The sequence below is a fragment of the Lepisosteus oculatus genome, chromosome 14 (assembly GCF_040954835.1).
Source record: "Lepisosteus oculatus isolate fLepOcu1 chromosome 14, fLepOcu1.hap2, whole genome shotgun sequence".
NCBI classification, from domain to species: Eukaryota; Metazoa; Chordata; class Actinopteri; order Semionotiformes; family Lepisosteidae; genus Lepisosteus; species Lepisosteus oculatus.
The window spans coordinates 53,979,470-54,005,630 of NC_090709.1; the positions used below are offsets into that span (position 1 = coordinate 53,979,470).

Genomic DNA, 26,161 nt, shown 5'->3' on the forward strand with positions numbered 1-26,161 from the left:
CTCTCTTGCTCTTTTCAAACACTTGCGGCAACTGTTCGCTCATAACCACGTCTGGAATGCGTGACCTTTACACGGGCGAGAAGCAACGCCGCATCCCTTTTCTAAAGAACATTCACATTCAGAAATAAGTCAAGAAATTTGCCATTACTTTCGCTCGCACTGCTGTCAGCCTGCCCATGTTGCCAAAGAAAGATTCACTCGGCGTCAACATGACAGAACAGCGATCACTTGAAAGCAATGTTCCACACTCCGTAAGCAAGAACTTCAGTGTTTGCAGTCACCCGATATGCCGATAGTCAAAGGAGCGCAAAACACGAAGCGTCAAAAGACAAGATGAGTTGATGGAAAGAGCGTTGAATTGATGAGCACAAAAGTTCAGCTCGTACAATAGGCAACGAAGGTCTCAGCGTCGTCATCGCACTTGAAAGGACTGCCTTGTAGACCAAAGGCAGTGGGCGGTGCCCGGTAAGAGGGGCAGAGGCGGTAAGACATGATGCCGAGTAGCATGAAGCGAGGGGGATTAGCTCAAATGGTAGAGCGCTCGCTTAGCATGCAAGAGGTAGCGGGATCGATGCCTGCATCCTCCAGGTCTGAGTTTGGATCTCCGGAAGCCCGGTGCTCTTGTTTAGCTTCTGCGACTTCTGACAGGTGCTCCTCCGTTGCGGAGAGAATGTCCTTCAGTTGTCAAGCGTTGAAGGGCCACACCTCCTTCCCAACCTCAGTCTGCACTGAATGCGTCTCCGGCATTTTCTCGTCCAATTTGTCAGCTTAGCAAGTGAAAAGTATATCCGAGTGAAAACAGTGCTGATAATACTCTCACGAATTGTTAGAAGACATGCCTTTGATCATCGATTGATTAACAATCACATTCGTTCGATTTGAGCCATCAAGCTCGTAGTTTTCCTTCAAATCTTGAAAGCTCTCAGTGAGAACATCATAGGCTGCAGGACGCCCCGTAACTTGATTACTTCAACAGAAAGAAGAGCAGACAGCTCGACAAATATGTGAGGCGCAGAGAGCGCAAGGCGAGCCGCACACGTTTCGGTGGCTGAGAGAGGGCAGTTTTTGCTTCTGCATTTCCCAAGTAAGGACGCATGACAACAAGCGATCGCGGTGCTCATCTACGACACAGTGGTGATGAGTTTTCAGTACGTGTTCTTTTGAACGAGCAATGAGGTTGCCGCCTTGGACAGCTGACTGCACGCTCTCATTGTGCCACGTGATGAGAATTCACCAGGCTCGTTCAGTCATTAGTCACATTCCATTGTTTGCCATAAGCAGACGCTGCGAAGTGATGTGGATATCAGTTCCCAGTCTTGTGGAAGAGGAGGAAAAGAGCACACGAGGGCTCGTCCGGGAGTTGAACCCGGGACCTCTCGCACCCTAAGCGAGAATCATACCACTAGACCAACGAGCCACAGCAGCACTTTCCATTTCAATCTGTCAGCGAGCTTGAGGATGGGGAGAGGCGCCATTCGCTCGTCCAGTCAGACCTTCATCAATAAGTCAAGAAAGCTGCAATTACACGACTGCCTTGCAGACGAAGGGCAGTGAACTGTGCCCGGTAAGAGGGGAACAAGCGGCACTAGGTGACGCCGAGGCATAAGTCCCAGCGAGGGGGGTTGGCTTGTATGGTACAGCGCTTGCTTTGCATGTGGGAGATAGCAGGATCAATTCCTGCATCCTCCAGGTGTGTGCTTAGAGCTTGATGTGCCGAAAGGTGTCCTTTAGCCTGTGGTCCCGCCTTACATGGAGAGCATCGTGCAGCTGTCAAGCGTTTCGCAGCCACGCCCCCTTTTCATCTTCTCTCTGGCTTAAGCGTCACTCCGCCCCTCTCTCTTGACATTTCATGTCAGCATGTCAGAAGTCCGAGTGACATTTTTAATGGCTGAGTGAGGGCACGATGCTGAAGCAGAGAGGCCACTTCAGCCACAGAGACTTGTGCTAGGTGAGATCTGAAAGACGGACTCGCAACAGAAACAGACCAAAAATGTATCGGTGAGATCAAAAGGCAAATGCAACATTCAGCAGAGGGCGTCTAAAGATTAGGGAACGGGCGACTGAAATCCATGTGAGGCAAACTTTCCGGTGTGTGTACTGCAGCTGGGCTTGTTGGCGTAATTGGTAGTACGTAAGTCTCGTCATCTGAAGGGCCTGAGTTTGATCCTCACACGGGGTAGGCTGCTTCCTCTCTTGCTCTTTTCAAACACTTGCGGCAACTGTTCGCTCATAACCACGTCTGGAATGCGTGACCTTTACACGGGCGAGAAGCAACGCCGCATCCCTTTTCTAAAGAACATTCACATTCAGAAATAAGTCAAGAAATTTGCCATTACTTTCGCTCGCACTGCTGTCAGCCTGCCCATGTTGCCAAAGAAAGATTCACTCGGCGTCAACATGACAGAACAGCGATCACTTGAAAGCAATGTTCCACACTCCGTAAGCAAGAACTTCAGTGTTTGCAGTCACCCGATATGCCGATAGTCAAAGGAGCGCAAAACACGAAGCGTCAAAAGACAAGATGAGTTGATGGAAAGAGCGTTGAATTGATGAGCACAAAAGTTCAGCTCGTACAATAGGCAACGAAGGTCTCAGCGTCGTCATCGCACTTGAAAGGACTGCCTTGCAGACCAAAGGCAGTGGGCGGTGCCCGGTAAGAGGGGCAGAGGCGGTAAGACATGATGCCGAGTAGCATGAAGCGAGGGGGATTAGCTCAAATGGTAGAGCGCTCGCTTAGCATGCAAGAGGTAGCGGGATCGATGCCTGCATCCTCCAGGTCTGAGTTTGGATCTCCGGAAGCCCGGTGCTCTTGTTTAGCTTCTGCGACTTCTGACAGGTGCTCCTCCGTTGCGGAGAGAATGTCCTTCAGTTGTCAAGCGTTGAAGGGCCACACCTCCTTCCCAACCTCAGTCTGCACTGAATGCGTCTCCGGCATTTTCTCGTCCAATTTGTCAGCTTAGCAAGTGAAAAGTATATCCGAGTGAAAACAGTGCTGATAATACTCTCACGAATTGTTAGAAGACATGCTTTTGATCATCGATTGATTAACAATCACATTCGTTCGACTTGAGCCATCAAGCTCGTAGTTTTCCTTCAAATCTTGAAAGCTCTCAGTGAGAACATCATAGGCTGCAGGACGCCCCGTAACTTGATTACTTCAACAGAAAGAAGAGCAGACAGCTCGACAAATATGTGAGGCGCAGAGAGCGCAAGGCGAGCCGCACACGTTTCGGTGGCTGAGAGAGGGCAGTTTTTGCTTCTGCATTTCCCAAGTAAGAACGCATGACAACAAGCGATCGCGGTGCTCATCTACGACACAGTGGTGATGAGTTTTCAGTACGTGTTCTTTTGAACGAGCAATGAGGTTGCCGCCTTGGACAGCTGACTGCACGCTCTCATTGTGCCACGTGATGAGAATTCACCAGGCTCGTTCAGTCATTAGTCACATTCCATCGTTTGCCATAAGCAGACGCTGCGAAGTGATGTGGATATCAGTTCCCAGTCTTGTGGAAGAGGAGGAAAAGAGCACACGAGGGCTCGTCCGGGAGTTGAACCCGGGACCTCTCGCACCCTAAGCGAGAATCATACCACTAGACCAACGAGCCACAGCAGCACTTTCCATTTCAATCTGTCAGCGAGCTTGAGGATGGGGAGAGGCGCCATTCGCTCGTCCAGTCAGACCTTCATCAATAAGTCAAGAAAGCTGCAATTACACGACTGCCTTGCAGACGAAGGGCAGTGAACTGTGCCCGGTAAGAGGGGAACAAGCGGCACTAGGTGACGCCGAGGCATAAGTCCCAGCGAGGGGGGTTGGCTTGTATGGTACAGCGCTTGCTTTGCATGTGGGAGATAGCAGGATCAATTCCCGCATCCTCCAGGTGTGTGCTTAGAGCTTGATGTGCCGAAAGGTGTCCTTTAGCCTGTGGTCCCGCCTTACATGGAGAGCATCGTGCAGCTGTCAAGCGTTTCGCAGCCACGCCCCCTTTTCATCTTCTCTCTGGCTTAAGCGTCACTCCGCCCCTCTCTCTTGACATTTCATGTCAGCATGTCAGAAGTCCGAGTGACATTTTTAATGGCTGAGTGAGGGCACGATGCTGAAGCAGAGAGGCCACTTCAGCCACAGAGACTTGTGCTAGGTGAGATCTGAAAGACGGACTCGCAACAGAAACAGACCAAAAATGTATCGGTGAGATCAAAAGGCAAATGCAACATTCAGCAGAGGGCGTCTAAAGATTAGGGAACGGGCGACTGAAATCCATGTGAGGCAAACTTTCCGGTGTGTGTACTGCAGCTGGGCTTGTTGGCGTAATTGGTAGTGCGTCAGTCTCGTCATCTGAAGGGCCTGAGTTTGATCCTCACACGGGGCAGGGCTGCTTCCTCTCTTGCTCTTTTCAAACTCTTGCGGCAACTGTTCGCTCATAACCACGTCTGGAATGCGTGACCTTTACACGGGCGAGAAGCAACGCCGCATCCCTTTTCTAAAGAACATTCACATTCAGAAATAAGTCAAGAAATTTGCCATTACTTTCGCTCGCACTGCTGTCAGCCTGCCCATGTTGCCAAAGAAAGATTCACTCGGCGTCAACATGACAGAACAGCGATCACTTGAAAGCAATGTTCCACACTCCGTAAGCAAGAACTTCAGTGTTTGCAGTCACCCGATATGCCGATAGTCAAAGGAGCGCAAAACACGAAGCGTCAAAAGACAAGATGAGTGGATGGAAAGAGCGTTGAATTGATGAGCACAAAAGTTCAGCTCGTACAATAGGCAACGAAGGTCTCAGCGTCGTCATCGCACTTGAAAGGACTGCCTTGCAGACCAAGGGCAGTGGGCGGTGCCCGGTAAGAGGGGCAGAGGCGGTAAGACATGATGCCGAGACGCATGAAGCGAGGGGGATTAGCTCAAATGGTAGAGCGCTCGCTTAGCATGCAAGAGGTAGCGGGATCGATGCCCGCATCCTCCAGGTCTGAGTTTGGATCTCCGGAAGCCCGGTGCTCTTGTTTAGCTTCTGCGACTTCTGACAGGTGCTCCTCCGTTGCGGAGAGAATGTCCTTCAGTTGTCAAGCGTTGAAGGGCCACACCTCCTTCCCAACCTCAGTCTGCACTGAGTGCGTCTCCGGCATTTTCTCGTCCAATTTGTCAGCTTAGCAAGTGAAAAGTATATCCGAGTGAAAACAGTGCTGATAATACTCTCACGAATTGTTAGAAGACGTGCTTTTGATCATCGATTGCTTAACAATCACATTCGTTCGACTTGAGCCATCAAGCTCGTAGTTTTCCTTCAAATCTTGAAAGCTCTCAGTGAGAACATCATAGGCTGCAGGACGCCCCGTAACTTGATTACTTCAACAGAAAGAAGAGCAGACAGCTCGACAAATATGTGAGGCGCAGAGAGCGCAAGGCGAGCCGCACACGTTTCGGTGGCTGAGAGAGGGCAGTTTTTGCTTCTGCATTTCCCAAGTAAGGACGCATGACAAAAAGCGATTGCGGTGCTCATCTACGACACAGTGGTGATGAGTTTTCAGTACGTGTTCTTTTGAACGAGCAATGAGGTTGCCGCCTTGGACAGCTGACTGCACGCTCTCATTGTGCCACGTGATGAGAATTCACCAGGCTCGTTCAGTCATTAGTCACATTCCATCGTTTGCCATAAGCAGACGCTGCGAAGTGATGTGGATATCAGTTCCCAGTCTTGTGGAAGAGGAGGAAAAGAGCACACGAGGGCTCGTCCGGGAGTTGAACCCGGGACCTCTCGCACCCTAAGCGAGAATCATACCACTAGACCAACGAGCCACAGCAGCACTTTCCATTTCAATCTGTCAGCGAGCTTGAGGATGGGGAGAGGCGCCATTCGCTCGTCCAGTCAGACCTTCATCAATAAGTCAAGAAAGCTGCAATTACACGACTGCCTTGCAGACGAAGGGCAGTGAACTGTGCCCGGTAAGAGGGGAACAAGCGGCACTAGGTGACGCCGAGGCATAAGTCCCAGCGAGGGGGGTTGGCTTGTATGGTACAGCGCTTGCTTTGCATGTGGGAGATAGCAGGATCAATTCCCGCATCCTCCAGGTGTGTGCTTAGAGCTTGATGTGCCGAAAGGTGTCCTTTAGCCTGTGGTCCCGCCTTACATGGAGAGCATCGTGCAGCTGTCAAGCGTTTCGCAGCCACGCCCCCTTTTCATCTTCTCTCTGGCTTAAGCGTCACTCCTCCCCTCTCTCTTGACATTTCATGTCAGCATGTCAGAAGTCCGAGTGACATTTTTAATGGCTGAGTGAGGGCACGATGCTGAAGCAGAGAGGCCACTTCAGCCACAGAGACTTTTGCTAGGTGAGATCTGAAAGACGGACTCGCAACAGAAACAGACCAAAAATGTATCGGTGAGATCAAAAGGCAAATGCAACATTCAGCAGAGGGCGTTTAAAGATTAGGGAACGGGCGACTGAAATCCATGTGAGGCAAACTTTCCGGTGTGTGTACTGCAGCTGGGCTTGTTGGCGTAATTGGTAGTGCGTCAGTCTCGTCATCTGAAGGGCCTGAGTTTGATCCTCACACGGGGCAGGGCTGCTTCCTCTCTTGCTCTTTTCAAACACTTGCGGCAACTGTTCGCTCATAACCACGTCTGGAATGCGTGACCTTTACACGGGCGAGAAGCAACGCCGCATCCCTTTTCTAAAGAACATTCACATTCAGAAATAAGTCAAGAAATTTGCCATTACTTTCGCTCGCACTGCTGTCAGCCTGCCCATGTTGCCAAAGAAAGATTCACTCGGCGTCAACATGACAGAACAGCGATCACTTGAAAACAATGTTCCACACTCCGTAAGCAAGAACTTCAGTGTTTGCAGTCACCCGATATGCCGATAGTCAAAGGAGCGCAAAACACGAAGCGTCAAAAGACAAGATGAGTGGATGGAAAGAGCGTTGAATTGATGAGCACAAAAGTTCAGCTCGTACAATAGGCAACGAAGGTCCCGGCGTTGTCATCGCATTTGAAAGGACTGCCTTGCAGACTAAGGGCAGTTGGAGGTTGCTGTTTTGAGACGGAGGCATTGGGATGGTGGGCCGAGATCTATTCTTCTTAAGGAATTCTTCATCGTGAAAGATCGGTCCACAGGTCATCCAAAGAACTCAGGGAATCATGTGCTACTGAATGGAGTGAAGTGCTGAAACACATGACATGCCCCCTTGATCTCACATGCTGCAACATGCACAGCTACCGTCCACACCAGGCAGTGGGGCTTCAGCAGAATTTGCTACGCCACCTGCAATTACATATCCAGCTGCACACATATACATGGCCCTTCTTTCGTTTTCAGGATCTCAAAAAAAAGCTTAGCTTGGTTTTCCTGCCACCTGATTGACCTCATCTCCCTCAGAATGTGCCCCGCCACATTCATTGCTGAAGCAGGACGGAGGCTAACGGACATGTCAGAACAGTGAGGTTCAACGATCTCTCCAAAATATTGTGGTTGTAGTGGAAGAGATATGTTTTAAATTGTACCTTGGTATTTCAAACTCTCTCTAGAATGTTATCCATTTCTATTTTATTTTGACAGGAACTGTTAAAAGGCTAATGACACTAGATGAAAAGAGAAAAAAGAAAACACAACGTTTCAGCCGTGGAGGCTTCTTCAGGTGTGAGGGCTCCACGGCTGAAATGTTCTGTTTTCTTTCTTTTCTTTTAAGCATGGAATAGACCTATTACTTGTTCCTTTGCAGCCTACACATGGTGATGCAGCTCCCCACCTGAACTGCTAATGATACTAGATGCCTGGTAGTTTGTGGTACTTGGTTATCGTCTTATGTGTGCTCAAACTGCATATGTGTTGTAGCAGCGAGGCTTATTAATAAGAAAGAATTAAGTGTTCTGAGCCTTCCCAAATGAGGCCCCATCTCTGTTCATCTCTGTGGTGCAGCGGCCCAGCACTGAGCTTCGCCAATGTGATTCAGCTGCTTCCAGTGCCTTTATTGGAGTGCGCTGATGGACCGTGCTCTCTCTCCAGAGACCAGCACGCCTGTCATGGACGGAGCAGGAAAGGCGGCGCCACATTCTACAGCCCTCTCCACGCAATCGACGAAATCGGGCTACTGAAGTGGAGAAAATCGCCTCTCCAGAAAGTGCAAATATTATCTTGGAGACTATAAATCCAATTGCCGAAGGTCAGCCCTGTCTACCAGAGTAACCCTCCCACAGCGATGATCAGCTCGTCTCACACGCGAGAAGTTTCGGTTGGAAACAAGCGCCCCCTCTTCTCGCACGTTTTGCACGTTCGATTAGTTTTAATGCGGCTCTTTCGTACACGGTGCTGATCTTTTGGAAAGCAGGAGGCAAAACCGAGTCGAACCCGGGCCGCCTGGGTAAAAACCAGGAACCCTAACCGCTAGACCATATGGCAGCGAACAGCCATGCTGTTCCCGGCATCATCCGAGCAAACTACGTAAATATGAGAAAACACGCAAGAGAGTTGTCACTCAGAGTGTCGAAGGGTCGATGTATACTGGGGCTCAGTTGAAATGCAACGTCAGGACTTTTCCAAATTATGTCACACGAAGAGAGCACAGCCTTTTCCACCCTGCCATGCGTGTATCGGTAACTCCCCGTGATCGTATAGTAGTCAGTACTTTGCGTTGTGGCCGCAACAACCCCGGTTCGAATCCAGGTCACGGCAGAATAGGGGCGTCTGCTTTTACTACTTGCACGAATGAAGGCAAAAAAAAGCCAATCGATGTGAACGAACGGCGCTTTACAGAGGAGTACTGCCTGACTGGATCGTTGATGAGCGACAGAGGCCACTCCGACCCCTTCTTGGTTTTCTTCAATGACTTACTAAGGATCTTCTTCACATTCGCCCATGCAGGGGAAGCCAGTTACACCAAAGCAAACGCAGGAAAGTGCATTTCAAGCAGAGACCAGGAGGGACTTGTTTACTCTGAGAGTGGGTGGAGAATGGAACAATGCGCCCAGCCCTGTTGCTGGAGCCGATTCTTGATGAGATCTTGGGCTCACTAAGAGGCCCCCGCTGGATGCTAATCTTTCTGTTGTTCTTGCAGGTCCTGCGCTGCATTTGAGCCGACAGAGCTCGTCCTGGTCTGTCGGCACAGCCCAATTGCAAATGATCAGCTCCGCATACAGAAGGAACGTGCATTTGGTACAAGAGTGCATGAAGGCACCGGAAATACATTGGGAACAGATGACCGGTCACTCAAGACCTCTGTGAAGTACAGGAGCTTGCAAGAAGCAGCTGTTTCTGCCCGGTCTCGAACTGGGGACCATTCGCATGTGAGGCGAACGTGATAACCACTACACTACGGAAACGGTTGTAAACCGTGCCCAGCGGCCCAGTGCTGAGCTTCGCCAATGTGATTCAGCTGCTTCCATTGCCTTTATTGGAGTGCGCTGATGGACCGTGCTCTCTCTCCAGAGACCAGTACGCCTGTACCGGGGTAAAGTTAGCTTGAAGTTCGAAAACGATTTTGGCATACCTGTAGCGCTTTCGCGAAATCTCTTAGAGTTACAAAAACACATGCTTTGTGTATAAAATACATTGTGAATGCTTTCTCAGCCTTCACTTTGTCATTTTTATGACATTTTTTTGACCATGCTCACATTTTCTCTTGTCCATATCTTTGCAATAGAAGCACAGAACGGCTTCAAACCAAATGCATTTTAAAGACCACAACTTGTGGATATTTCAACAGCCTCTACACCAAACTATCAGTGAGCTAATCATCTTTTTTAAAACCTCCAGTTTTTCATCGATGCGTAATTACACACTAACTGGAACCCGGGGACTGCTGTGTGCACACGTTCACAACGCGAGAAATACTGTTCAATACGGCTTCGTGCGAAAAACCCATATATGACCATATGAAGCAGAACAGCGCAGTCTCCAATTAGCCAGACTGTAAGCACGGGAATAAAGCTTTGTTTGATTTCTGAAACCCTTCCTTTACGTTCTATTTTCATTCAGGTGTGGTTCAACTATATTGACAATACTACTGACAGCAGGAAGTTTAAAATATTCTTTTCTCAGCAGCTTATTAAAAACAGCTCCCATGATGTTCAAACCGACTTTTTACACAGAACACTGACACAGCTTTGTGTTCTGAATCTCTTTTTCTCGTGCTTTTATTTAATGTGGCACAATGCACTGGTATAGGAGTATTTTGTTAACAAACCAATAGCATTTAAACCACAGCACCCACAATGCTGCAAGTAAGTGTTTTGCACACTAAGCAGATCCTCTGACTTTTCCCAGCTTTGTTTTGGGTTGTGGAACCTTTATTTTTTATGTTTTTTTTAAGATAACAGTACAGGTAAGACACTGGGATAGGGGGGTCGTCTTCATGGCTCAATAGCATTTCAAATACAACAGCCACACTGCTGAAACCAAGTGTTTTACACACCAGTCTAGCCCCCTAACCTTATATAACCTTGCTGTGGCTGTGGCACCTTTCTTTATTTTTTTATGATTTTTTGAAGATAACACTACAGGTAATACACTGGGACAGGTGGGTCGTCTTCATGGCTCAATAGAATTTCAAATACAACAGCCACACTGCTGAAACTAAGTGTTTTACACACCACACAGGCCCCCTAACCTTATGCAACCTTGCTGTGGCTGTGGCCCCTTTCTTTATTTTTTTATGAAGTTTTCAATATGGCACCATTAGACAGGCGGTACATGGGGATAGGGGGGTGCTATTCACGAGTCAATAGCTCTTCAAGCACAACAGCCACAGTGCTGCAACCAGGTGTTTTACACCAGACATTTCACCTAACCTTATACAACCTCGCTTTGAGTTGTAGAACATTTCTTTATTTTTTTTTACTGTAATCAAGTGTTGTGCTCACTAGTCAGGCCTCCTGACCTTTCAAAGTCATGCTTTGTTGTGTGAAACTTTAATTTTTTGAACATGGCAACTTCCACCGAGATGGGTGGGGGGTGTTGGGGTGCTCTTCAATAGCTTTTTCATCTATACACACAAATGGATGTAACCAAGACACTCAGAACCTGTCACGCAGGGGCTGACTGCTGAGGATAGGGATCCAATGCGGTGCCCTTGGTAGGGTTGGCGTGAGACACAGGCATAATCGGAGTAAACAGGCAGGGGTCAGAGTCCGGGAAGGCGTAGTACAGGCATAGGCACAGAATCGACAGGCGAAGGCATAGTCGAGGGACTGACAGGGGTCGGAGTCCGGGAAGGCGTAGAAGTTGCGTCGGTAGACAGAGGTGTAAACGAAGAGACAGGCTTGGGTCAGGATCCGAGAAAGCGTAAAACAGGCGAAGGTACAAAATCGAGTGGCTAAAGCGGTAGTCGGAAAAGCAGGGTCGAGGTCCAGGGGAGAAGTCGTAGTAAGGCAAAGGTGTAGTTAGTACGTAAACTCCGGGAGAGAGAATCTCAATCGTGAGCAATGACCGGGGGGCAGATGAGGGTTTAAGCAGAGGACTGATTGACACGTGCACGTTTGGTACGGGGAGAGCTCGTAGGAATGCGGGAGCCCTTGCCTGCGTGAGGGAGATTCGTGGCAAAACCAACAGAATCAACCTGAACTCACAGAAAAACAAGAATGCCCCCGAGACACCTGCACCCCCCCCGGACCACTCTGGTATCAACACCCCCAAACCCATCCATACCAGCTAACAAGACTCAGAATCAGTGCAACCCTCCAACCTGGACCAAGAGCAGGATGGGACAAGTACCTGCACCACACTACGCACCCCTCATCCAGACCAGCAGGACAGCCAGACCACAGACAGCACCATCATGTAACCCCCCTGTTCATTCCAACAGAAAAGCCGAACTGACCCCCACCAGCATGGCGACGCTGCAGCTCTGGTCACACCAGCAGGCCCAATGGGCTCAGAGCTGGGGGACATACAGATGCAGCCATTCAAAATGCGTGGGCGATACCGCATTATTTTCCGGTACGCTGTACGCAGTCTACCGCAAGTTACCGGTAAATACCGCTAGTTACCATAAATTCTCCTATAATATGACAAGCAAAATAATAGTATCCTGAATTTCGGCAAGGTGGAGCTAATAAAGCTCAACCTCTCATGTTTGAGCTGTGGCCATCAAAGTCTTTAACGAAGATATTACTAATAGTACTAATAATGAATGACCTTGGACAAGCTGTAAGTGTAAACTCAAAGTATTGCCCTGGTCAACATTCTTTTTTTCATTGACCGTCTTTGTAAAAGTAACACCACAGCATTTCGCAATCACGCATTTGTTTCCAATCATGCAAAGTACAGTAATTTTTGAGAGTCGATTCACCATGCCTTTCACATGCTCATAAAAGAGATTGATTTAGGAACATAGACATATTACTGTATGAAAACTGTACTGTATACAGTATGTATATGTATATTTAATGTCTTAACTGTGCCCGTTTAAGTATTGAATATTCATATCTAATTTTACCACTGAAGGGAAATCTTAGTAGCTGAGCATAAAAAGAATAGGAGCATACTGCAACGCGTGTGAAGGCCATAAACGATATTAATTTTGGAACATAAACATACAGTATATGGCTGGTCTCGGTACTTTAAAGAAAACATACATGAAACATGGTTTCATAATGACCAGAATCGGTCTTGAGATATTTTTAACTTGATTTACAGTATTTGAGAGGTATGTCTTAACACCGATACTACAGTACGTAAATACTGCTCACGTATATGTTTCTAGGTTTATATTATGCATTTCATACGGTCAAATTACTTTTGAGCAACTAATAAGAAGCGCGAAACGGTATGCCAAGGGCGTTTTAGTTTCGTTTTACTGGGACTCTGCTTTAACAATGTCGCCGTGGATTGATTAGAGATATCAAGTACATACAAGTCATTTTTTAAATGTTGTAGTTCGTCTTGTAAAAATGTTACGAGTACATCATCTATCAACAATTACACAGGTTCTGTTTCCATATTGCAGATTTTGGTTACGTAATATTATTTTCTAAATTTCACGTTGTGAATATATGATTTGGGCAAACAGAGCCGCAAAGAAGTACATTATGGGTTGTTGTTTTTTTTGCAGTTTTATCTAGAACAAGCGATGCTTAAACCTTTGTCTGATTCTTGTGAAACTATCCACACGACAGTTACAGTACCTAGGAGTTGACTTCAGTGATGTTGTACTGTGCTGTAAACTTGTTCTGTGCCTAGTCACATTATTTTATAGCGTTTTTATAGCGTTATCAAATCCGGTGGCGCTGTGTGTTAGTTTCCTGACTCCCATGTCACATGGTCTGTGATTGAAACCTGTGAAACCGGTTTAATTCGTCACAGCCAGCACTCCGGCAGAGAGGGGGTTGTACTCGTAAAGTAGAACCAGGCGAGATTTCCAGCGAAAGACACCTCCCCCTCCCCCCCCACCCTCATACGATTCAAATTGTATTACAGCATTGTAATTACACATTGTAATTGTATTACACATTGTACACATGCTTAAAAGAGAAGAGAGAAAACGCAAGCCTTCTTCAGGTGTGAGGGTCTTCTGCTCAGAATGAAACGCTAAAATGTAATGTAGGCTCTGAATGGGTTCAATTATGATTTGGGCTTGATTAAGGTCGCTGCCTTTCATCTAAAACCCTACTTGAATCCTTCTAAACTAAAAATCAGTGTTAGTGAGTTCTAAATAAAGAGGTATCCAGGTAACAGTGAAACGGGCGGACTGGGGAGTCTGGGGAGATCGCCCGTTTTCCATGTAAATAGTTCCCTGGTTCCGCACCCCTTGGTGTTTCTCTCACTCTCTCTCGGGTCACCTGATCATTAGCTCGAAAGATTTCAGTGCTTTGTGTATATTCTAATGGTAGTGGGGGCAGGGTGTGTGGGAACAGGTTTGGTTCAAATTGCATTGGAGATCTATGTTCTTCACACCTGAAACATTTTCTCTGAAAGCATTTTCTTCGCAGTTTAACCGATCTTGTTACAGCATGTTACAGTTTACTATTATTAACCATATAAATTTTAAGTGCTTAATGCCATTTTTTGACCAGGCACGAATATTCTTAAGTCCATATCTTCGCAAGGGAATCAGTGCGAATTGCAATACTAATTAAATTAAAACTACTAACTACTAACTAATACTAGCTTATTAAAACAAACCAGAAACGTGTTGTTCTGTCTAATGACATTACAAGTGGAAAGATTACAGATTTTAATCGTCTTTAATTTTGTTACGTTATACATTTTAGAAACGTTTCATCCATACAAACACCACAAAACTATTTTCGATTGTATTTCTGAATAGTATGTTACACTTAGTTCACTGTTTTAAATACATCTAATTAAGAAAGTTAGGTGTTAGCATAAACTATTAGCAATCAATAATATTAAATTTAGCACTGTAATAAGCTGTTGCACTTTCCCCCGCATCTTGTAAAAATATATTTTCATTGTTCAAATATACATTAAGTCTGACTATCATATAATATGTTAAATACAAAACTAAAGAAAAAATAGGGTTAAATATAATTCAAAATATTTTTCTAACAATGTTTAAATAAAATGTATTAACTAAGGAGTAGGATGGCACAGTTGTTAGTATGTTTTTTGTTTTGTTTCTTTTTCATAAATACAACAGTAGTACCTGATGTCTCAGTGGCTTTCAAAATTAAATTATGCATGCAAACCTGTGAACTAGAAAGATAACTAAGATATCCACCCATTTATAATGGTGGCGAAGTGGTTAGCATTGCTATCTTACAGCACTGGGGTCCTAGGTTCAATTCCTGCCATCCTGTGTGTGTGGGGTTTACATGTTCTCTCCGGGTTACATGGTTTTTCTCCATATGTGTGATATGACTCCCTCTCGCACTCCAAAACATACTGGTAAGTTAATTGGTTTATGGGAAAACTGGCCCTGGTGTGTGTGTGTTTGTGTCTGTCTGTCCTGTGATGGACTGGTGCTATGTCCAGGGTGTATTCTGCCTTGTGTCCGTTGCTTACTGGGATAGGCTCCAAATCCTCTGTACTGGATAAAGAGATTAGAAATGGATGGAAGTAAAGGCACTGTGTGGATGGAACTATACACAGTGTTAGAAACCCACTATGAAATGGCAGCATCTCACTGGGAATAAAATATCTTATAGTGCTGGCTTAAGGAAACAGCCTTTCCACCTCTCTTGCACATCAGTATCCATACCTAGTTATTTAAACAAATTGCCTCTGATTATAAACATCTTAATATGCTGGCTCTGTGGATCCGCATCAGCTATGTTTGCCCATTCCTTCAATTCATGTGCATCCAACACACAGTTCAATGCCAGCAACTACACATCATCTAAAATACAATCCTTATTTCAGTATCTATGTAAACATATAGTCTGTTAACTTCATCATCTTCATCAAAAGTATGCCTAACCCCATTAGGAAGTGTTCTTGTTATAAGTGTATTCCTCAGCTTTCCCCAAATTATCTTCTTCTTGCCAACATCTCTAGTCTTTTATCCTGCAATAACTCAGCCAACACTTAAATCTCCAAAAGCTGCTTGTGTTAATTTATTTAAATCACAAATATCATGTGTAAATACTGGCCATGTAATACTCTGCATTGTGGAATAATAGTTTATTTTAAAGGGAACTAGAGAAACTAAGAACTAGAGAAATCAAGAAAGGCTTTTTTTCTAGAATTAATAAATGCACATCCTGTTCACTGGGGAAATTAAATCCACACTGAGCAATCTTCAATATGTTCAGAATATGACAGCAAGAATCCTATCAGGGATGCATTATACCTGTTTTCAAGTCCTTGCACTGGTTACCTATCAGATTTCGAGTCAACTTCAAAATCCTTATCCTCCTTATATACTGTCCTACAATTGTTATTATTGATCACCGAATTATTGTACTTTACATGACTTCATTCAGCCTTTCCTGAACGTCTATGACAGGCAGAGAGAGTGCTGTTTCTGGTGCGATCTTTTGCAGCTGACATTTCACTATTTTAAACGAACAAGAAATTAGATTGCTCATAAATCAGTTATTCTATATAAACACAGCGTAATTGCCGTCCGAAAATCCTCTTTTTCTTTTCTCGTTTTAGAGACCTTGATCGAAACTGATTTTAGATGTAAGAAAGGATTTATTTTCTCTGTATTTCCTACATTGCTTTGTCGAGATTTTAACTTTATATCTAACTTTATAGCTAGGCTCAAATTTCAACTATAAATCGTACAGTAATTAATAGCAGTAAATACTGATGTTTTGCGCCCTCTTACCACAAAAATATATGTTTTGTAGTTGGGATTAACTTTATTTCGTACGCGTAGCTACTCCGATTCGGACACCGAACAGTTAAAGATGGCGGCAAATCAGACACCCAGAGAAGGGGGGGGGGGCGTCTTCTCGCCTCCATAACTAAAATGCCAAATAGGAGTGGCTTAAGCGACATACACAGTTGTGTAACTGACAGTTTGAGGTAGCCTATCGTGTAAATTTCGCTTTGTTGCTGATAGGTTAAGCTTTCGAAACTCTGCCCCAAAGTCATGTGACTGATTTTTCGCCCTGTTTCGTTGGTTAAACGCAATGATCACAAGCATCACCATGGTAACTGGGATGTGTAGTTTTTAATTCCGTTTGAATTATAACTGTACGTACTGTCTTCATATTTGGCCAGGGCTTTAAAGAGAAGGCGCGCCAAAACATTTCGGTGCCGTCGTCTCCGCTTTAAAGGTACCCCGTGCTGGAAGAATTTGACCTCGGAACGTTTGCCCAGCGTAATTATAGTGGACATAAAAACAAGAGTTCTCTGGCATTATATCCTAGAAGACACAGACCGGCGCCAGACCGGTAAATGCTTGATGAACTAGGGATTGGACAGTTTCCAAGTGCTTGTACAATCGATGGAAATGTTCAAATAAATGTGCAAAAGAAACAAACAAAATAATCATTTATTTCTTTATCATATTGGCTAGCTAATGTCCTCTCTTTGCTAGTTAGTGGCTATGTTTCTGCGTTGGGTAGCAACGGGTGACTGTTCTCAGGCGGAAGATGTAAACAGCTTAATTTTCGTGTTAAATAATTGTTAAAAATTAAAATTCATTCTGTACAGCAATCACATGTTTGGGTACCGTTTCATAAAACTTTCATGCTTAAAATGTTAAGGGAGAAATGGAAGACTGGTGTGTATTTTTTCTTTAAACTATCAAGACCAGCCATACACAGTACAGTTTATGTACATACAGTAATGTTTATGTTCCTAAATTAATATCGTTTATGACCTTCAGATGCATTATGCTCCTCTTCATTTTATGCTCAGCTACTAAAATTTCACTTTAGTGGTAAAATTCCATATAAATATTCAAAACTAAGCGGATTGAAACGTGCACAGTAAAGACATTAAATGATTAAATCTTTTCACTACCAACCAATGCACCACGAGTGCCCCTGTCAGTCATTTTGGCCAGCCAATCACATACCGCGGTGCCCTACGGTGCCCTGCGGGTTGGTTACTGTACCGCGGGTTTTTAACGCTCATTTTGAATGGCTGCATCTGTATTTCACTTCAGCCTTTCACTCTTGCTTCCTTCCAATGAGGACGGAGCTGCGGGAGAAAGGGCGCTATAGAGGATCGTTGTGGAGAGCTGCTGCTGTGCTTTGACATCTGAGCTCTGTGGAAAACTATCTCAATACAATTCTGAAAAACGCGACTCCCCGAACGCCAGCCGAACAAGTCTCCACAGCCGAAGCGCTGTGTCTCTTTTCAGCTGGCGATAAACCTTTCCTCGATCCTTTGCGGACTTGTAAAACTGTTCCTGATCAGAATAAAAAACGCTCACGCTAATACACAAGCACCACAGAGATGGAGGGTGGGATGGGGCCTCATTTAGGACAGCATACCACCGCTTAATTCTGTCTTATTAACAAGCATTGCCGCTACAACGGCATCTCTCCTGTCAAACTTCCTCCTGACGTGTTTGACAGGATCTGGGCCGTGGTGAACAGTGGGAAAGACGCCCTGTGGAGAGTGAGGACCATGGGGCTGTTCAAAGGCATCGAGGTCCCAGTCAAGGCAGCAGGTAGCCTGGCCCTGTTCATCACCCGAGAGAACTATTACCTCAGAGATCTGTGGAGAGAAAGGAGGGAGGAAGCAGAAAATCTGTGGGAAATAGAGAGCATAGGTCAATATCTCAAGAAACTGTGAAAAACATTATCATGTTTAAGTAAAGAATGTGATTTACACCGGAAAAAAAGAAATTGTTGCTATGTAACTGGTACCATGTCAAAATGTAATGAGATGTGATCATATATACTGTTTTAAGTATGTATATTAATGTAAAGCTTTCTAATTTGTGATGTCCTGTATTTTTTTGTGAACTTTTAAAAGTTCTTAAAAAATCGATTCACCCAGGGCGAGGCTCTACTGCATAATTTCTGGTAGTGGGGGACTGCGTTCGCGCTCTCCCCTGATGTGCTTGGTCCAATATCAGATACGGAAGAGTTACGACACCACGTGCTGCGATAGGATCCCAGTTCGAAAGCCACTGCTGGTTCCCGGTTTCTTTTAGTTAGAGGTCCAGAGAAGCATTTCAAGCTGGTTACACTACTTCTTCCGGACATTCATTCCCTTTTCAAAGTCAGTCGTTTTGCTGTAGTCTGCATTATTAGGGCCAATTTATTTGGTCATGGGGGCCTCGGTACTGTATGCTAATTCTCAAGACAGTTTCACCCGTTTTCTGATTGCTAGGTTCTGTACCAGTGCAGACATGTCAAACAGTGAATGGCTGTACCTCTATTGTATCTGTGCTCAATGAATGAAATCAGTAATAAATGAATATATGTATAGTTATACGAAAAACAAGTGGTTTATCGACTCATCTTCATTTGCAGATTTAGAGGCAGCTTCGATATTCGTTTTACAAACGGGTTTTTTTTTATATGGGTCACACACATGCCATAGCAACAAAACATTTCTAGAGATGAGGCTATAGATCACCTTTCCATCCTCCAGGTTTTCCTCCCAAAGCCTACGGCACCAACGGCGATCCCTGCTGGCCAAGAGAGCAAAAGCTTGCAGCACCTGGTATTCCCAGGAAGTCTCCCATCCAAGTACTAACCAGGCCCAACCCTGCTTAGCTTCCAAGATCAGATGAGATCAGGCACATTCAGGGTGGTGTGGCCACAAGGAAAAGCCATCGTGCCTAACTCGCTACTTGAAGCTGTGTGTGGCTGGGGCTCTGTGCCCCCCGAGCAGGACTGAAGGATCGTTCGTGTGCAACTCTTTGGAAAGGAGCCTCTTTCCAAATCGCATTGCGTACCTGGATGTTGGCGAATGTGCTCCCTTGTGTTGGCTTGTCCCGCACTTGAGGAGAACAAACAAACTGCACGGAGGAGCACAAGGCAAGTCTTCACAAGACAAAAACCTCCAGTGCACAGCACTCTGAAAACATTTCTGGGCTGTCGCGTGTTTATTTCAGCACATAAAGCGCACCAGTCCAACACGTCGGCCGGGCACATGGCGCCTCCGCACTCTTGTGGCCTTGCGGCGTCAGAGCAAGAGGCTCCTTCTCGCTGCCTTTCCGCTGTGTTGCAGAGCCCCGAGAGGGAACCTGGAGCGCACACTTTGTGGGGGGCGGGGGACCGCGTTCGCGCTCTGCCCCCTGTCTCTTGCGCGAGTACTAAATCTCACGGCGCCAGCCAGCAGCCAGGAGACAAGTACAATATCGCGGGACAGGGGGGCCTCGTCATTGATTGTTACATATGAGACGGGGATTAGGAGGAGACCCCGACTGATTGGTAAAGGGGAACACTAACACCAGAGAGACACCCCCGGAGTCTCTTTTTGAGAGACGCCCTGGTATTTCTTAATGGCCAAGGAGGGTCGGGACCTGGGTTTTATGCCTCCCCCGAAGGACGGCGCCTGTTTGTGCAGCAGAGTGTCGCCATCAGGATGCTGGAGCATAAGAAAGCCACACAGACCGCAGGGTGAGTGCTCCCTACTAGTCCCAGTCACACCTCTTGCAGGAGCAGCAGCAACCTGAGCTTTTCTGGGGGGAATCTCCCATCGGGGTGCCGGCTAGGCTCACACCTGCTGGGTTGCCGTGGGTGAGCCCAGTCGAGAGTCGCAGGGTGAGATCTAGTCACCGGGGAGAAACGATACAAGCGAAGGATTACTCGGCTCCCAGCACTTGAAAAGACCGACAAATGACTCGTTCCCGCCGGAGCTGAATGTACCTGCATGTGTCGTGTCGTCTACTTCCCCCGCCCCGCTGTGTTTGCTGTATTGTCTTAGAAGCTGGCCCCCGAGACGAGACGGGCTGTTCCTGTGCCCCAATTAACACTTTACAGGTGCCATTCCCCGGCATTGTGGCCATTGTCGGTGGTCACACGCGATAAGATAAGGTGGAGGAGAGCGGGGCATGCCCAGCGCCAGACATTCAAGGAGAGGGCTGTGCGAGGTGAGGTGAGGTGCGACACGCCGGAGCCCCGACGCTGCTAATGCGGAGCACTTGTTGAACTGGCATTGAAAGGACATGTGCGCACGGAGCGAGCCTTCCCTGCGGCGGAGCGTGGAAACTTTCTCCCCGCGCTGCAGGAGTTGTGTGCGCTGCAGCGGTGCCGAGAGAACAGCACAGAAGGCAGCAGTCTCTGGAGAGCGGGTAAGAGACGGAGCCTTGTGGGCAGGCGAGCAGGCCCATTTTTTGGAAATTGCTTAAAAGGCTCCGGTGTTTGTTCGGTGTGTGGTAGGCACACGACGCAAGCTTGCGTAGCGATTTGTGGGTCTGGTGTTATGCAAATGAGGCCAAATTGCATCCCGGGACATGCTGCGAATGCGCATTGGCGACTGCAGATGTGTAGGAAACGGCGCGCTCGTTTTCTCGTTTTGCCCACCCTTTTGAGTGTTAGTGTGGCGTGTGAGTGTGCGAAAGAGTGGGCCCAGCAGGAGGCAGTGGCTTGCGGGGCGAGGAGCTGGCCTAGGCTGCGCGCTTTGTGCTGTGGCTGTGGGCCGCTTGCAGGGCCTTATATAACTCATACTTACCTGGCAGGGGAGATACCTTGATCATCCTGTAGGTGGAGTAGTTGGATTGTTTTCTTGTTTTGTGGAAGCAGTGTTTGTTTTGCAGTTTACGAAATGGCAACTTTTGGATCCCGCAAGAATGCTGTGCGTTTTGAGCTTTTGGATGACCTCTTCATGGATCGCATGCAGTTCAGCAGAAAAGTGTTGCAGAAGGAACTTGGCTTTGAACCTCGGCACTTGGATTTCATCTTCGCTCTCCCAGGTCAGAAAGCATTTGAGGTTGTTTTTGCTACCTATTCTCTGTTTGAACGATGTGTGGATGTGTTTGAGGCAAAAAGAGGGAAAGTTCCTGCCCTTGAGAAGATCAACTTGCAGCCTCTGACACAGAGAGAGAGGAAAACGGTGCATGTTGTTATGTTCTCGGATCTGGCAAAGACGGAGGACATTCACACCTGGCTTAACCAGTACTGCACTGTCCACCATGGAACTGAGGTTAGAGATGTTGACAGTATAAAAACAGGAGCAAGGAAATTTGAGGTTCGTTTGCTACCGGACAATGTAAATGGAGGCTTAAGGCACCTGCCCTCTACAATCCGGCTGGGCGCCTGCAATGGCTATGTTTTTTATGTGGGACAACCAAAGGTGTGTCAGCGCTGTGGTGCTGTGGGACACCTGGCATCGTCCTGCACTGTGAAATGCTGCATGACCTGTGGCAAACAGGGACATTTAGCCTCTGACTGTTCAATGCTGCCAAATTGCAATTTATGTGGCTTGGAAGGACACGTTTTTAAGAACTGCCCTCACGCCTACGCCAATAAACTCAAAATGAGAAAGGATGAGGCAGTGCTTGTTTCAGCCAAACCGGCCTGAAAATCCAAAGCAAATAACAAGTCAAACAAAGAACCCTTGTTGGACAAAGACTCTCAGCCTCCAGCCAGGATCAGTCCTGCTGTGGCTCCAGGGCCGGTGGAAGAGAAATCCACTACGCCCCCACAACTGCAGACTGCACCAGACAAGCACGAGGGTTTGAAAACCCCCGAGAACAGCGAGGACCCCTCCCCCACTCCTGCTCCTCAGAACGAGGGCCAGTGTGGGGCCTCCCGGTGGAGCGGGTCCAGCCAGTCCATCACGGAGGATCTGCAGCAGCTGGTGGGTGAGGGGGAAGAGGAGACTGGTGCATCGGCTGCACCCCTTTCCCCTCAGTGCTCCCAGGAGCTGGACTTGAGGAAAAGGAAAAATGACTCTGTTTTCTCCCCGAGCGAGGAGGAAGGAGAGCATGGTGATGGGGACAGCTGGAACCCCTCCACCCCTCCCTCTACCCCCTTCCCTGAAATGGACTCCGTGAACGCTATTACTGCTGCCACCCTGATGAAGGCTCATTCAGAGGATGGCTGGCAGGAAATTGGTAAGAAGAAAAAGAAAAAGAAGTAAATCAAGAGAGGTATAAAAGCTTTGAAGATAGGTGGGATAAAGGGCCTTCTGATTGGTCAGGGGACAATAACAACAGAACCTCTGGCGTGGCCATTCTTTTCAAAGGATGGGCATTCAAATTGAAAAGTATTCAGAGGGTCATAGATGGCAGGTTGCTGTGTGTGGATGTGGAATGGGGGACCGTTAACCTGCGTCTAATCAATGTGTATTGTCCTACTGACGTTGGAGGAAGGGTGGAGCTACTCAAAGCACTCTCTCCCCTATTGTTATGTAGCACAGACGTGATAGTGGGAGGGGATTTTAATTGTATCTTAGAGCACACAGATAGGCAGTCTAGCTCTCCGATAAAATTGGATTCCAGCTCACTGGCCCTGCAAAACTTAGTTCAAGACTTTAAACTCTCAGACACATATAGATGTATATATCCCACAATAGCAGGATATACATGGTCAGGGAGGAATAGCAGCTCCAGAATTGACTATTGCTTTGTCTCAGAGAGAGTGAAAGTTGTTGGGGTCACTCTTCAGCCTGTCTTCTTCTCAGATCATCAGGCTCCCTCTGTGCATTTTAGGTGTAGACCTAGAAAAGGCCTTTGACCGCCTAAACCGGCAGTACTTAACATCGGTACTTGAGCACATGAAGTTTGGCCCCATCATGAGAAAGTGGATTAACCTGCTGTACACAGGTAGCAACAGCAGAGTAATGGTTTATGGCAATAGATCAGGCCCCTTTGAAGTCTGTTCAGGGGTGAGGCAGGGCTGCCCATTACCCCCCTTGTTATTCGTTTTGGCTATGGAGCCCTTAGCCTGTGCCTTGCGCCAGGATCAGGCCATTAATGGGATACCAGTGCCTGGAAGTGGGGCAGGAGAGGTAAAGACATCTCTATACATGGATGATGTCACCCTGCTCCTCTCTGGCAATGCCTCAATTAGCAGAGCTCTGCAGTGCTGTGATCGTTTCTCTTTGGCTTCCTCTGCAAAAATTAACAAATCTAAGAGTGAGATTTTTTATCAGAACTGGAGGGAGCCAAAAGAAGGACATGATCTCAGGCTGCAAGAGAAGAGAATTAAGGTCCTGGGGGTGTATTTTGGAGAAGAGATGGGAACAGTAAATTGGCAGAACAAATTGCCAATCTTAAACAAAAAACTGATGCAATGGAAGGACCGAGACCTCACTAGACAGGGAAGGTGCTGGTCATCAAAGCTGAGCTCTTGCCTGTCTTGAATTTTCTGGCTTCTACCTTCCCAATCCCACACCGTGTTGCGGCGGTGCTGAGGAGATTGATGTTTCAATTTCTATGGGGTGGGAAGCAGGAAAGACTCAGAAAGGAAATACTGTACAGGCCGCTACCCTCAGGGGGGAAGTCTGTCCCAGATGTTGCTACGAAGCTGCTGTCCATTTTCCTGGCCTCTGTGCTGTGCGTACCTGGACTTATTTTTCCAGGCTCTGGGTAGGTAGGGAGGTGTTCAGAGTGTGGGGTGTCAGACCCAAGCTGGATGTCCCACTCTCTGACACATGCCCCGCAATTTATGGGACAGTTAAAAGTTTTCTAAGATCTCGCCCAATTGGCCATATTCCCCTCCGAGATGTCAGCGTCCAAAAACTGGAAGATTTCGTTACACCCCTGTGGGCATTTTAACATCAGCCCAAACAAGGAAGGTGTGGAAACACACATCCTCTAAGTTTCTGTGTAACATTCACAGAGATTTAGCCTGGAGTGTCGTCCACCAGTGCTTACAGGTACGAACTTTCTTGAACCGTAGGGGCCTCACCCCCAGCCCTCGCTGCGTTAGGGTGGGCTGCGGCGAGGAGGAGACTGTGACCCATCTCCTGTGGTCCTGCTTTTTGCTAAGGCCTTCTGGGCACAGTTTGAAGATTGGTTGCAAGCTCTCTCGCCCCAATTTACCCTGACCGCTGCTTTCGTCAAACACGTCAGGAGGAAGTTTGACAGGATCTGGGCCGTGGTGAACAGTGGGAAAGACGCCCTGTGGAGAGTGAGGAACATGGGGCTGTTCAAAGGCATCGAGGTCCCAGTCAAGGCAGCAGGTAGCCTGGCCCTGTTCATCACCCTGCTTCAAGGTTAGTCCAAGGGGACTAACCGTGGGGAGCAGGAGGGCGGAAAAAGACCCATATGCTTAGCGGCGATACGGGAAAAAGGCCCGGGCTCATTAGTGCAAAGAGTTCAGGAATGCCGTATAGAAACCTGTGCCCTCAGGGAGTGGACGTGGGGCGCCCTGGTGCTAGGCGGGTCTCAGGACATCCGAACGTCAGTGCTGAGCGAGGACAGAGTGCAAGACCCTGAAATATTTAGCCAAGGGAAAGAGAGGGACAGGAAGGACAGCAGACCAGAAACTAGGGATAGGACATAGAAGGACCGCCCTCTGGCTGCAGAGGGCGTGACACTTCTACTCAAGACTGTACAGCTCTACAGAGGTAAAGGATGAAGAAATTCATTTTTTTACCTCAAAGCTAGAAAACGTTTTGAGTGAAGAAGATAGGGAAGTACTTGAGGGGGATTTGACAGTAGAAGAGCTGAGAGGCTATGGAGAGCTTACAGAAGGGGAAAACGCCGGGTGCTGACAGGCTCCCTAAAGGGGTGTCTGCTTTTAATACTTGCACGAATGAAGGCAAAAAAAAAGCCAATCGATGTGAACGAACGGCGCTTTACAGAGGAGTACTGCCTGACTGGATCGTTGATGAACGACAGAGGCCACTCCGACCTCTTCTCGGTTTTCTTCAATAACTTAATAAGGATCTTCTTCACATTCGCCCATGCAGGGGAAGCCAGTTACACCAAAGCAAACGCAGGAAAGTGCATTTGAAGCAGAGACCAGGAGGGACTTGTTTACACCGAGAGTGGGCGGAGAATGGAACAATGCGCCCAGCCCTGTTGCTGGAGCCGATTCTTGATGAGCTCTTGGGCTCACTAAGAGGCCCCCGCTGGATGCTAATCTTTCTGTTGTTCTTGCAGGTCCTGCGCTGCTTTTGAACCGACAGAGCTCGTCCTGGTTTGCCGGCACAGCCCAATTGCAAATGATCGGCTCCGCGTACAGAAGGAACGTGCGTTTGGTACAAGAGTGCACGAAGGCACCGTAAATACATTGGGAACAAATGACCGGTTGCTTAAGACCTCTGTGAAGTACAGGAGCGTGCAACACGAGGCTGTTTCCGCCCGGTCTCGAACCGGGGACCTCTCACGTGCTAGGCGAACGTGATAGCCGCTACACTAGGGAAACCAGCAGGGACTGCTGCTGGTGTCTCGCTTGCGTTTCGGGCTGAGAAAGGGACGCGTCACTTTAGGAAGGGGGCGCTGGAGAGAGGAACAAAGGGCGCGATGAAACAAAATGCCGAAACCCGGGATCTTTAGATCTTCAGTCTAACGCTCTCCCAACTGAGCTATTTCGGCGGTGCAAAGAGCACACAGCCACCTGCTCCAGCCTTCCTGTGTTGTGGCATGAGCGCACCAAGAGTAGCGGGAGAGTGTTGCAGGAATGTCACTCAGAAGGAAAGCCACCCAGCTGCGCCCTCTGAGCTCTGTCCAGCGCATCTTCCTCGCATGGACTCCTGCCTGCGACGGGCAGGAAACAATAAGCAAGAACAGAACGACACCCCATGGGTGTCTCATGACCGCACCTTAGGTTGTGACACGTGCAGGTGTGAGGGGTTGCCGGGCTACTTTGGAGCAGAGCTTGGGCGGAGGGGGGGCGGGAAAGCAGACAAAGAGGTGACACCTCAAGGTCTGCACGATCACAGCTCTCCGCCGCCC

At 47.4% G+C, this 26,161-nt stretch overlaps 5 non-coding genes across 5 annotated transcripts; all 5 read right to left on the reverse strand.

The window, feature by feature from the left end:
• Positions 1–1,345: 1,345 nt before the first annotated feature.
• Positions 1,346–1,417, reverse strand: trnap-agg (transfer RNA proline (anticodon AGG)). The gene has a single exon. It is a non-coding gene; the product is annotated as a tRNA-Pro (tRNA).
• A 2,116-nt stretch (positions 1,418–3,533) lies between these two features.
• trnap-agg (transfer RNA proline (anticodon AGG)) lies at positions 3,534–3,605 on the reverse strand. Its single transcript has one exon. It is a non-coding gene; the product is annotated as a tRNA-Pro (tRNA).
• A 2,117-nt stretch (positions 3,606–5,722) lies between these two features.
• trnap-agg (transfer RNA proline (anticodon AGG)) lies at positions 5,723–5,794 on the reverse strand. The gene has a single exon. It is a non-coding gene; the product is annotated as a tRNA-Pro (tRNA).
• A 13,220-nt stretch (positions 5,795–19,014) lies between these two features.
• On the reverse strand, positions 19,015–19,133 carry LOC138244848 (5S ribosomal RNA). The gene has a single exon (XR_011193463.1). It is a non-coding gene; the product is annotated as a 5S ribosomal RNA (ribosomal RNA).
• Positions 19,134–25,558: 6,425 nt separating this feature from the next.
• On the reverse strand, positions 25,559–25,631 carry trnaa-agc (transfer RNA alanine (anticodon AGC)). Its single transcript has one exon. It is a non-coding gene; the product is annotated as a tRNA-Ala (tRNA).
• Positions 25,632–26,161: the final 530 nt, after the last annotated feature.